The sequence below is a fragment of the Colius striatus genome, chromosome 24 (assembly GCF_028858725.1).
Source record: "Colius striatus isolate bColStr4 chromosome 24, bColStr4.1.hap1, whole genome shotgun sequence".
NCBI lineage: Eukaryota > Metazoa > Chordata > Aves > Coliiformes > Coliidae > Colius > Colius striatus.
The window spans coordinates 119,475-132,242 of record NC_084782.1 but is presented as its reverse complement, the minus strand read 5'-3'; the positions used below and the strand labels follow the sequence as shown (position 1 = coordinate 132,242).

At 48.1% G+C, this 12,768-nt stretch overlaps 1 protein-coding gene across 3 annotated transcripts in view; it reads left to right on the top strand.

The window, feature by feature from the left end:
- Window positions 1-12,768, top strand: part of HIVEP3 (HIVEP zinc finger 3) — a 279,924-nt gene that overhangs the window by 159,137 nt on the left and 108,019 nt on the right. The gene's annotated exons all lie outside the window — the stretch shown is intronic.

Genomic DNA, 12,768 nt, shown 5'->3' with positions numbered 1-12,768 from the left:
GTTGAATTTGTGTTCCTCCAGGTTCTTTAGCTAATTGGCCCACCAGCATGCAAGTGCCTGGCACTTTTACCCAGTTACACTCTGGCTGGTGGAAATGGCTGGGGCAGCTGACACGGTGATTGATGGTGTGAGCAATACAATCCAAACCCTGCTCTGCTGCTAGAGGATAACCTGTAGTTTACAGGCTTTTAGTTTCCCTGGTGTTGAAAGACTATTAGTGCCAGTGTGCTGAGCCAGTTTTAACCTTCACTGGCTGGATGTCCTGATAGCCTCTTTGTCATAACTCCCATCTCTTACTTTATTGGGCTTCAGTGAATCCCCATGGAAGCTGTTGGTGCTTTTTGAGGCTGTTGTGTTTCTCTCACAATCTCAGTGCTTCAGGAGCTTTTCATTCTGATTCTTGTAGGAAAATATTCATGATGCCATCAGGGTGCATTTTCCCAGTGAGATTTGGGGCTGGGGCATTGTGATTCTCACTTGGCTCACATGTGTCAAGAAGCTCCATAGCCTGTGAATCTCATTGTCCCCTTCCCATCCCCTTCCCAACTGATGTGCCTATCTGAAGAGGTCCTGGCAGTATGACTTATTTTATCCCTAGAGAAGTATCCTTCAGTGGAGGATTTAGAAATACTGGTGCAGCATGTGGTAGGGTTTGGTAAGTGCTGTCCTGACTTGCTTCTGAGCCTTCTGTTTCCAAGGCTTGTGCTTCTTGGACTGGTGAAGGATTCACTGCAGTCCTTGCTAAGGAAAGAAAACCCAAAGGCTGCAGAGGGCTTGTGTGAGCTCTGCATCAAAGGAAAAATTTCCCCAAATTACTAGTTAACTAATTAATGAATGTGTTAGCACCAAACTGCTTGCAGCAGGTCTGGGCTTTGTGTCCTCTTGGACGTACTCAGCACATGCAGAAGTACAGTGCAGGCCTTTGAGGAGCCCTCTGCTCCCCTGGGGAAGCTGTTGCAGGGTGAAAGAAGGAGCACTGGCAGAGGCTGCCCAGATGGGCTGTGGAGGCTCCTTCTCTGGAGACATTCAAACCCAGCTGGGTGAGTTCCTGTGTGCCCTACTCTAGGTGGTGCTGCTCTGGCAGGGGGATGATCTTTCAAGGTCCCTTCTAACTCTTGAGATTTTGTGATTCTGTGCCTTACTATTGCTGACTATTTACATCCTAATCCAGGATGGGCATTTCTACTTTCTCTGTGTGGGACATCATCCATTTCAGTAGCATTTGTACATCCTGCTGCAGCTTCTCTACTGTGCTTTTAGCAGCTTAACAAGGGACCCTCAGAAGATTCCTTTCCCCCTCCCTGCCTTGATGAATGGTTGCCCAGGTTCACGAATGGCAGAAAAAGCAGAGACAGGACAGCAGGCTCTGCTAGTTTGGTTTTCCCAACTGAGCAAAAGCACGTTCTTGCAGCCGGGGCGGACGAGAGAGCAGAGCAGAGCAGGGGGAGAGAAAACTCCAAACTCAGAAATGTTTGGAGTTTGCTCTTGCAAAATATACGGCAGCTGTCAGTAGAATGGCTCAGTGTTCAGCCTCGTGTCGTTTGCAGCCCGTGCGAGCGTGATCGGATGTGGGGGAACTACGGAAGGGATCCGGTGAGGTGAGTCCTTGGAGAAAACAGTTTTGAACATAATATTTATCCTGAAGCCAACAACAAAAGCGCTGTTGAGAAACCTCTCCCTGAGCTGCAGGGAAAAGGCATTGCTGCCATGGGTGGTTTAGCAGGAATCGGAGAGAGCAGGGGAGTGTATCCTGGCTGGGGAAATCACTGTGGCCGTGCCGTTGATTGGGTGGCAGGTTATTAATGAGGGGGCTCCTGGGAACTCCCTTGCTGTACGTCACTGGCAAAGTCCCACGGCCAGGTCAGGTAGCTCCTTCTGCTGTTGGGAAAGCTGGCTTTCCTCTGGCTTCTCCCCTAATCACCGAGGCTCCTGCTGACTGTGTGCTCAGAGGAGCTCTGCTGTCATAACTTCTGGCCACATTTGGCTGCACATGTTGAATGCAAAAAGCGTTTCAGCAGAACTCGCTGTTTTGAAGCGCTTTTTAAAGCGTTTGGTTTCTTGGCAAAGCGGTTCAAGCCTTGGGGAGAAAAAAACCCCCACCCCACCCCAACCCCTGGAAAGGAAAGCAATTTATTTAAAATGTACATTCAACACCATTGTCTCTGACTTTAAAAAGGCTGCTTGTTAGTAGATCTTTATAGCCCTGCTGGGAGCTGCAGTCAGTAGGGCCGGTCGGGATGCAGGGAAATATTGACTCTGTTTGCTGCCCATTACACTTGCTGAATTCTTCCCACCTTTTGCTTGTCAATCCGGGTGGATTTCTCACTGATGCTCCCTCTCCTGGGCTCTGCAGAGACCACCTCGCAGGAGGACAGTTGTGATCAGTGCTCCTGTTGTGCCACGACTTGAATTCAAGGAAATGGTCTTTCCCAGGTTGGCTTTGCAGGGTGGGATGGGATCTCGGGCTCCGTCGTCAGGGCAGTAATCAGAATGGAGATTTTTATCCTGCCTGGCTCTAATTACGTGCCTGCATAAGGTGAACCTTTTAATGAGTATCAAAAGACACATTGTGTATCAGGGAAGACCTGTGTTAAAGAGACCAGGGGATTATTCAGGCATTAAAAAAGCGAAAGTAAATGTACAATAAATCTTCCTCATCCTCTACGTTGCCTCATTTTCTTTGCAAAGCCCTAACCCAGGTCCAGCCTCTTCTCCTTAGGAAGCCCAGGCTGTGGCTGGCTCAAGGAGCAGTGGTTTTTGCTTACTGCCCACTTCTCTGAGCTTTCTGAGAAGGTGAACAGGGGTTGCACATGCGGCAGCGTAAGGCGAGGAAATCAGCTGTGCAGAGCTGAGAGAGATGAGCAGAGACATCCTTGGGTGTTTACTGCATGGAAATCTTTTCTCAGAAGCTCCTTCCCTAAAAGGAACAGTAACTCACCTATTTAAATACACCTAGATGGTATTTTTGCAATCCTTTTATTTATTTCAGTTGTGTGGAAACTTTGGTTTTGGGGGCACTTTCCTTCTGGGAACTGCTCAGTGATCTTTTAAGCAGGGATAGCTAGGAAGAAAACAAGAATGAGATCAAGTTTTCCTGCCTTCCCAAAATGGACTTGCTGTAAGCAAGGGCTGCTCGTTCCTCAGTGCCTTGGAGCCCGTGTACCGCCTCACATAGGCACGAAGCACCTGTGGGACATCACTGTAGGAGTGAGCAGGAGGGTCAGCCGCTGGTGCAGCCTGAGAGCAGAACATCTTCAGCACTGTGGGAAGCCTCACTGTACACTGATGATATAAAAACCTCTTTCTTTTGTGCAAATGAAGTTTTCAGCTTCGGCAGCTCCTCAGTCCCCAAGTTGTCTTTTCCATGATGCTTATCCAGATCATCCTTTGCTCCTTCCTCAGACTTTGGAGGGTTGCCTGGTCAGTAAACCATTATTCCAGCTTTGCAGCACTTTGGGGTTTTAGTTGCTTTGCTCTGCTTCTCCACTAGACCTAAAGATTTAGGCAGGAAGGCAAATTGTGTAAAAAATTGGTTAGATCCAACTGAATTCAGACAGAGGACTTGAGTGTCTCCACTAATATTATTCTCTGATGCATTGAGACCTGGAGGGGTTTGCTGAGCTCTCATTTGGGAGTGCACTTTAGAGGGGAAACATGAGGAGAATCCAATAAAATCATGCCTGTCCCTTTTCCCAGCAAAACTGGTTTTAAGTATGGTAGTTCTCTGAAGTCTCTACTGCCACGCTCCTATGTCCACCTTAAAATCCAGCTTCTGCATTGCTTAAATGGCCTCTCCTGAAGGTCAGGTCAACTACTTTGCAGAACTCAAATGGCACAAAATAGCCACAACCATTAATTCAATAACCACCTACTGTCACTTTTCATGAGCACTGTGATTTAAGTCTCAGGTGTATGTGGGCTGGCCTTCTTCATCCATATGATTATTCTCTTAATGTCCTTGTCTATCATCTCTATCATAATGAACCAGGATGAAGGAACCCAAGGAGTGTTGTGTTGTGAGCTGGTTGCATTTCTGACTCAGGGTAGTAGTGATCTTGGGGTAAAAGGACAACTAGGTCAGTGGACTCCCCAAAAAGTAATGAATTAAAATATATTGGATGCTTCAGAGGTCCACATTGCTGCTGGAATTGATGGCAGGGCATCTCCAGCCATTTCATCTACTGAAGGTGAAGGAGTGGTTATTATTTAGGCAGTGGGATACAGGGTTCACAAAATAGCTTCTGAAACTTGGAGAGCTTCTAGGAGCTTTCACGGGATTTAGGAGGAACACCCTGTGCCCTGAACTTTTGACTGGTTCATCCTCCACCAAGCTGCTGGGAGATGCCCAGAAAAATGTGTTGGGTAGAAAGGCTCTCCTTGTTCCTGGAGAGGAGTGAGGGTTCAGGGTGAGGCAGTGAGGACCTCAGGGGATGCAGTGAGTGACCTGGGGCCAAAGCACTAACGGGAATGTGTTTCAGCGTTTTCCATGAGGCATTGCTGACTCTTTAAATAGCTGCCCATGGGTTTCCTGTGTTCCCTCCTGCCCTTTATTCATTTTTGGGGTTGGGTTGGTTTTTTTTGGGTTTGTTCCCTTGTGGGAAGATTTACTAACATGAATTAAAGCTATAGAAAGACTGGGGCTGAAGTGACTTGAATAGATATTAAAGTTGACCTGTTTTGGGAAGCAGTGGGATGGCACCTGCCACCTGTAAAACAGGAGCAGCTGCTGGGCTGGGTCAGCTGTGGCTCCCTAACAGGCTGGTAATTTGCAGTTGCCACTCTGTTGCTTCAGGGGTGTAAAGCTTGATAAACTCCCTTGGATTATTTCAGCTGCAGATGAGCACGTTAAGGGTGAGGAGGTGGCTGGGAGTGAGGAAGAATGAAGAGGTAATGCCTCTTCCTTAAGGGAATGCATCCTCTGGGAGGAAGAGCATGGTGTTTCTGCAGTGGATTTCCTTTGAAGAGCTGTTGACAGCAGTTCTTTGTTCAGGTGGAAAGAGCTAAGGTATTTACTCAAATTTGAAGCCTCTTGGCATCCCAGCTGAAGTGCTGGTCTGAACTGGGAAGTTTCTGTTGTGGGAGATGTCAGGGCTGGTAGAGGCAGGTGTATTTGAACCCAGCAAAAAAGAAAAGTAGAGTTTTCACAGAATCACAGCTTTGGTTTTGTTTAGAAGAAAAATGCCTTCATTTGTCTGACTTTGGAGCAAAACAATGCAATGAAAGGTCAGGCTAGAATCAAGTGCAAAAGCAGAATTGTGGATATCTGTGGAAGATGGTGAAGCTTTTCTGAGTTGGAAGGGAAGTTGAAATGGGTATTTAATTACCTCCCACAAGCTTGCCCATAGTGCTCAGGTATTTCCTTTGTGACTTTCTCAGGCTAAAATTATCAAAGCCTGAAGAGAAACCACTCTTCCCCACCATTTCACCACTTTGTTTACGTGAGAAAATGGATTGGGACACAACAGTGTGACCACTGTAGACTGGGATAAGGGTATGTTTCTTCTGGAAGTGAGGATCTCTGCTGGAAGTTACCCTGCAAGCACTCAGAAGTGTTTCTGGCCAACATCCTTCTGTGGAAAAGTGCGTGCCTCAGTTCCCACTTCTGTAAAATGGGGTTAAAAATACTCTCCCGTCCCTCCCAGGAGCATTGCCACACTCCCTCTGCAGCAGTTTGTAAAACACCACAGAGTTTGTTTCCACCAGTGTGAAAAATGCTAAATAAAAGAAAATTGATACTATTTTAAATAATATTCACTGTGCTTCATGCTGCAGTGAAGGGCTACAAATAACCATCACAACATGTTACGGTAAAGAGACCCAGTTACCGTACGTGAGAACTCTGAGCAGGGGAAGCTGTTGCTTTTCAGCACTCAGTGGCCCAGCAACCACTCAAAAGCAATCCTGAAATGGGTAAAAGAGATCCAAGATCTTCCTTTGCATTGTATGAGCAGAGCCACCAGCAGCATGGGCTGGATCTTCACATCTGCTGCCCCTCTGCTCTGCCCTGCTGAGGAGTCCTGTGTCCAGTTCTGGGCTCCAGCTCCAGAGGGACAGGGAACTGCTGGAGAGAGGCCAGTGCAGGGACACCAAGATGATCAGGGAATTGAAGCATCTTCCTGATGAGGAAAGGCTTCAGGACCTGAGGCTGTTAGGTCTGGAGAAGAGACAAAGGAGGGGGAATCTCATTAATAAGTATCTAAACGGTGGGTGTCAGGAGGTTGGGGCAGCACTTTTATCTGTTGTATCCAGTGACAGCACAAGGGGTGATGGAAAGAAGCTGGAACACAAAAAGTTCCATTTAAACATAAGGAGAAACTGTTTCAGTGTTTGAGTGAGGGAGCCCTGGCCCAGGCTGCCCAGGGAGGGTGTGGAGGCTCCTTCCTTGGAGGGCTTCAAAACCCACCTGGACATGTTCCTGTGTGACCTGATCTAGGTGGGAGCTGCTTTGGCAGGAGGTTCAGGTTTAGGATGATCTCTAAAGGTCCCTTCCAACCCCACTGTTCTGTGATTCTATGATCTGATAGTATCATAATGACTCGTTGTCTGATGAGTTTACTGCCAGGGTTGGTGTCATTACCAAGGTAATGCTTTTGAATTCAAAGAGCATTTGTTAAAACCAAACCCTTGCTGCTTTTGCAAACCTGCTTTGGATGGGCACCGTTTGCCTTCAGCAACAGTGAAGTGAGGGAGCCTAAAACCATTACTGCCAAACTGAAGAACTTTTCATAACCTCAAGGCAGCGCTGTGTTGTTTTTCTGCCTAAGAAAACGCCGGCAGTGTTGGTTTTATTATGCATTATGCAGGTTTTAGGTCTTTAAAGAAGTTCAGGGAAAGTCCCAGGTGGGGTGTTGGTTGCCTTATAGTCTCCATGGAATATAGCTGCTTTTTGATGCTGCCTGTAATTCGTTGCTGTAGACATGGTCTGCTGCCTTCTTGTTTTGATCTGTCATCCACCTGTGGGGATTTGCTGCCAAGTTAGAAAACACTTTGCGTTTGTATTTGCATCAATCAGGATTCAGAATTATTCACAAGGTAGGAGGTGCTGTGCCAAAATGTTAAACCAGCAGTTCCATTTCTTTTTTTTTTGAGTAAACAGGTGTAAAGGCACAAATGAAGTTGTGAGTGTAACAGAAATCCTCAAACCTCGTTTCTTCTGAACTGGAAATAAGTCTTGGCTGGTAGTTGGGATGTTCCTAACCTGTTCTGGGAGGCTTCTGGCTGTGAATGTGTCAGTTGTGGCAAGCACAAAAGCTATCACAAGCTGGGTGTTGATGTTTGGGGCTTTTTCTTTTCAAACACATTTTTTTCCCCCATCTTCCTAAGTGAACAATTGGTCATTTAATAATTTCTGATGCAAATGGAGGTGATAAATGTGGTTGTTTATTCACATAACCGTGTTGAGTTCTTCCCAGGTGACTGAAGGCTCCTGGCTTGTGAGGAGTCTGAAAGGACATGGGGACAGAGAGCTGAAAAGAAGATGCTTGGAAGGGGTGTGGGGAGAGGGCAGGAACTGGTGCTATGGTGGTGAGCAAAAAGTTTGGGTACGTGAGCAATGAGCCAGTAAAGAGCTTGAAGCTGGTGAGGGCACTTGTTGCAGAAAACAGCTTTGGAAAGGTGTTTGCTGAAAGCCTTCTCACTATTTTGGTAAATGAATCAATGAGGAAAGTCAGAGATGTCAGTCCTATCCCAGTAGCAATGGACATGTCTCTGCCTTCAGCCCAGGGCAGGGAAGAGGAGCGTGGCAGTATCCAGAAAACACACATTCAGCTTCATGCAAGTGGAAGCTGCAGCTTTGCATGCCCTAAACCTCAAATAACTGAATGAATATGAGTGCTGAGCAGGGGATGCTTTAGAGAACCTCTGACACTCGGTACTTTTCTCTCCTGCTTTTGCAGCAGTTCTGTGTCAGAACTGCAGTTGCTTTCACAGGGCAGGACACACTCTCTGGAGGGGTCATTTTGTCCCTCCTTGCTAGGTAAAATATTTTGAATGTTATACTTGGGAAGCTGCTTTTGGAATGTGGTCACGGATTAGATCTCTGTTCAAGGCTATGCTGTTGCATACCCACGTGCCACCACTAAGACACCTGCTGAAAATGGATATTTGGACTCCATTTCCATCTCCATTTGCACTGGGGTGACTACTGGGTGCTTGGGCTGTCCCTGTGAGGAATCATCCCCAGTGCCAGGGAGCCCATTTGTGCTTGATGGGAATGTGCATGTGTGAGAGCGAGTGCAGGGGGATGTTTTCCGTTGAACAATGTTATTTCTGGTGCTGCTGCTTTTCCTGTAATCACTGTGGAAACTGTTATGCTTGGGGGTTCATCAAGGAAACACTGTAAATTCTTCTAGGGAGGAATATATTCAATAAGTGGCTGTGATACTGGTTTCATAAGGGCTCACTTTAATTGGGAACAGTGTTTTCAGGAGACTTTGACTGACTTTGTTTCTAATGGAGTTGAGAAACAGCCTGAGTGAAGTAGTAGAGTACCCAGGAGGCTGGAACAGGGTCAGTTTGGTGTTTGGACTCTGGTGCTGCATTGTATGATGGTGTTCCAGGGAGGAAAACAAAAAGTCAGCTTTTATTTTACAAAGGGAAAAGTTTGAAGGTAGATGAGATGATCTGGACCTTGCCTCTAGAAGTGACAAATGAGTGTGAGTTGCAGTGACAGGAGGTTTTGAGATCCATTAACAACAGTCCTACTCTACCATGGGTATAAATGGCTGTTAGACTGGTGTGGCTTCACTGCATGGCTGAGGCTGCAGTTGGGATGCTGAAGTGCTGTGGTACCCAGATGCAAGAGCATCTCCTGTACACCATGGCATGGTGGAGGACTGCAGGTGGGAGAGCTCCTGCACCCACTGTGGCTGAGGGAGTCAGATCCAGCTGGGAGCCAGCACTCTGGCTCTGCATGCACAGGAGTTTCTGTGCCACACCTCTAGAATCATAGAATCATTTTGGTTGGAAAAGCCCTTTAAGCTTATCAAGTCCCAGCCCTCCCCTCACCCAGCCCAGCCCATCCATGGCCCTCAGCACCTCAGCTCCAGGGCTTTGGGATCCCTCCAGGCTGGGCACTCCCCCAACTCCCTGGGCAGCCTGGCACAGGGGCTGACACCCCTCTCAGGGAAACAGTTCTGCCTCAGCTCCAATCTCGACCTCCCCTGGGGAAACTTGAGCTCCTTTCCCTGTGTCCTGTCAGTTGATACTTGGGAGAAGAGACCAACCCTCAGCTCCCTGCAGCCTCCTGTCAGGGAGTGTCAGAGAGTGCTGCTGGCTGCCCTCAGCCTCCTCTTCTCCAGGCTCAACACCCCCATTCCCTCAGCCCCTCCCCAGCCCCTTGTGCTCCAGCCCCTTCCCCAGCTCTGTGCCCGGCTCTGGCCACGCTGCAGCCCCTCAGTGTCCCTGTGGCAGTGAGTGAGGGGCCCAGCACTGACACAGCCCTGGAGCTGCAGCCTCCCCAGGGCCCAGCACAGGGGACAATCCCTGCCCCGCTCCTGCTGCCACCCCACTGCTGAGCCCAGCCAGGCTGCCCTTGGCCTTCTTGCCCCCCTGGGCTCGCTGCTGGCTCCTGTTCAGCCACTGACATCAGCCCCCCCAGGCCCTTTCCCTCCAGCAGCTTTCCAGCCCCTCTGCCCCAGCCTGGAGCTGCCTGGCCTTGGGGTGGCCCAAGGGCAGTACTTTATGTGTGGTGAAGCATACCTGGCATAGGGGTAGGATTTGGGGAGAGGAGCATACATTGAGAGGATGGTGTGCAGATGGAGCATGTACTTCCCACATTACAGCCCATGGATGCTGTTGCCATCCCATGTCCAAGGGCAGCAGTGAGGATGTTTATCCTGTTGCTGCTGCCTCACCATCAGTGCTGGCCAGCCCTTTCTTCCTGGAATGTATTACAGTACCATGGGCTGTGCTCACCCCAGGCAGCATGGTGTTCCTCACAGATTCCATGTCCATGCAGAAGTGTCACATTAATGACACTGTTTACAAGTTGGGAAGAAACTTCTGGAGAACTTTGAAAACTGATTTTGTAGATGCAGCACACAACAGAGAGGTCCTGAGCACCTGCATGAAGCTGTGAAGCACTGTTGTTTTGTGCAAACATTAGCCATTAACCCTCATTAAAGTACAGTTTAAAGTGTTGAATTTCCCCGATTCCTCCTCAGGTGTAGAACCAAACCTAATTTTTCTCCTCTCTTTGTGCCTGACATGCTGAGGGAATCATCATTCCTTGTCAAGGAGCTGATCTGACCCAGTCTAGAGACTGGATTATGCCAGTGCTGCTGGTCAGAGCATGAGGACCTGACCTGCTGGATCACATCAGTTCACTTTCCTGAGCAGCCTGTCTGTGCAGAATGCAACAAGCTTTGCAACACATCAGCCATGGGATACACTTCTTTCATTTGGGGTGTTCATTTTTCATTGCCATTAGCCACTTATGATTGGAATAGCACCATCATGTACCTATTGCAAAAACTGGTTGTGTGGTCCCAGCTTCAGGGAGCTTCCCATTGAAGGCAGAACTCAGAGGGGAAATAGTGTGAGACAGGGGGAAGAGAAAGGGTTACACTGGCCAGGCAGCCAGGTGGCTTTGCTAGCTTTCATGTGTGCCCTGTATTTTATTTGTGGTGCTTAAGAGTGTTTCATTGGCATTTGTGGAGAGGCTGATGCCGGGAAGGGGACAGGAGGTTTTGTCTCTGCTATACATATTTGATGGTTTGCATTTTAATAATTACCTTAATAAGTTACTGAAACTTGCCCCTCACTTTATTTTGGGATCTCTGGAGGCATTGTGTTTGCTTAACACTCTGAAAGCCTTTACAACCTTCAGGCAAATGGTTTAGTACTATTGATCCATATGGCACCCAGCACAAGCTTTGTGGCAGTGGTGTGCAGAAATTATGGTTCTTCCAGGACCACTTCACCCACCATTGAAACAGAGACTCTCCTGATTATCCTGGAGAGTGGAGTGAGATGGACAGATTCGTACAATTTGATGACCTCAGAGATTAATTATTTATTGAGCTTTTAATTTTGCATCCATCAATCTCCTTCTGTCTCCCCTGACTTCCCAGAGTAGCTGCACAGGGAGGTAAAGCTTCAGCAGATACCTGTAGAGAGGGAGGTTTGCAGCTTTGTTTAGAGCAGCTCAGCTGTGCCTGTGTTAACTGCTGAGAGGAGCTAACATCTACTTTGCCTCTGGATATTTCAGGTCTTCAGGGACCTTTAGTTTTAAGCCTGAAGAGATGTGTCCAGATGATGATGTTAAGCCATCCTGGCCCTGGAGCTGATATGTGCATAAGCCTCTTTCTCCTCCAGCTGTGGACAGAGAGGAGTTGCCATTGTTTTTCTTAGCATCTCATGTCACTTGTAGCTCTCCTCAGGTCCTGTGCTTCAGGCCTTCCAGTGATGTCTGCTGGTATGAGGAGGGCAATTTTCCTAAATGCACAGGTAACCGAGGATGTTTTTGTCTTGGTTTTTGCCTTTTCCTGCTCTTTTGTTTGAAGGATCAAAGGTGGCCTCAACTAGCATATGGACACCAAGGTTTAGGATAATGTGGTGCTATCAAGCATCAGTTTTCATGGATGCAATTGCTTCCTTCCTTGGTTGTGTTGTTTTGCTGATGCGGGATCCCTGTATCTGTGACCCAGAAGGAGATAGCTGGTGAAGTACTTGTGGATTTTCTTCTTCCCCTATAGCACATGGGACTTATGGGACCTCTGCACACCTGACCATTTCCAGAACTTCTGGGATGGACAAGAGCTTGTGTGTAAGCCCCAGAGCTGCTGGGGTTCCTACACTTGTGCTTCTAGTTACTGATTTTATAACAGTCACAGAGTCTTAATGGTTGGAAGGGACCCCCAAAAGCTCATCCAGTGCAACCCCCTGCCAGAGCAGCACCACCTAGAGCAGGGCACACAGGGACTCATCCAGCTGGGTTGGGATGTCTCCAGAGAAGGAGCCTCCACAGCCCATCTGGGCAGCCCCTGCCAGGGCTCCCTCACCTCAACAGGGAACAAATTCTTCCTTGTGTTGCTTTGGAACCTCTTCTGTTCCAGCTTGTGCCCGTTGCCCCTTGTCCTATGCCCTTGCTGAATTTCACTAGGTTTCTCTCTGCCCAGCTCTCCAGCCTGTCCAGCTCTGTTGAATGGCAGCACAGCCTTCTGGGGTCTCAGCCACTCCCTCCAGTTTAGTAGCATCAGCAAACTTGCTGACAGTTCCCTCTGTTCCCTCATCAAGCCTTTCATTAGGTGGATAGATCCACCAGGTTGGGATTGTTCCTAAAAGGTTTGTGATGTGAGAAATGAAATGGTGAATAAGCAGCTTTTTGTAGTAAAGTGAACTGTTGAGTCTGGTTCTTCCTCTGCTCCTAAGGGGTCTCTGTGTGACCCTCCACAATGAGTCCAAGCAGGAAAATCCGATGCAAGCACTGGGCTCATCCCAGAGCTGACTTCAGGCTGGTTCAGATCAGGCATCAGTGCTGGGAACAGCCCTGTGAGGCCCTTGCACAGGGCGAGAACAGCAGATAACCAAACCTCTCACCTCACTCTTCTCTTTTACTCTTTCAGAGCTGCAGTATTTTATTGATGTAGGGATCGTTTGCTCTGAAAGAGAGAGACATCCACTTTTCAGTCTGCTCTGTTTGGTGCTGTGGAGAGAGCTGATGGGAATCACCACAATAAAACTTTAATTAAATGCCAGGCAATGATTTGCAGCGAGTAAATTGCGGTACCTGCAGTGTGCTGTTGACATCTGCTCACAGACCCAGAG